The following is a 582-nucleotide window of genomic DNA, read 5'->3' on the forward strand; positions in this document are numbered from 1 at the left end:
CACCGCCTGCGGCGCCCCTTGGCCCGTGACCCGGGCCCTCCCGCCTCCCTCCGCCCAGGGTCTCGGTCAGCATGCGACACTGGGGTGGCTCTGGCCAGCGCCTCTGGGCAGCAGCGAGGACCCGATGTGCCCTGTGTCCCTCTTAAATAAAAGTACATTTTGGTGCAGCTTCCTGAAGAACGGATCTGCTCCCGCCCGGCGGAGAGGGTGGCCCCGCGCAGCCGGGCTCCAGCGCCGCAGACCTGGGGGCTCTTTGCCGAAACACCCCACAATGGGCACCTTGAGGGCCTGAGCAGCCCCCCTCCAGCCCCAGGTTCCTGCACCCAGTGAAGCACCGACCAGGCCGCCGGACCAACTGGGCCGAAGGCCTCTGCGGCGCCCCGAGCTGCTGGGATGAGCCGAGGCAGCCCTGGGGGCTGGGCTGGGCCGGGCCTTAGCGGACAGGCAGTGCCCGCCGGTGGGTGTGGGCTTCACTGAGCCGCTGCAGGGGCCCGGCCAGCCCTCAGCCCCATGCCCTGCGCTGGGGCCTAAGGGGCGGGCGCGGCCCCTCCCGCCCGGGCTCCTCGACCAGTTCTGTCCCTC

Source organism: Condylura cristata, unplaced genomic scaffold (assembly GCF_000260355.1).
Source record: "Condylura cristata isolate star-nosed mole 26May11 unplaced genomic scaffold, ConCri1.0 scaffold00004, whole genome shotgun sequence".
Classification (NCBI taxonomy): domain Eukaryota; kingdom Metazoa; phylum Chordata; class Mammalia; order Eulipotyphla; family Talpidae; genus Condylura; species Condylura cristata.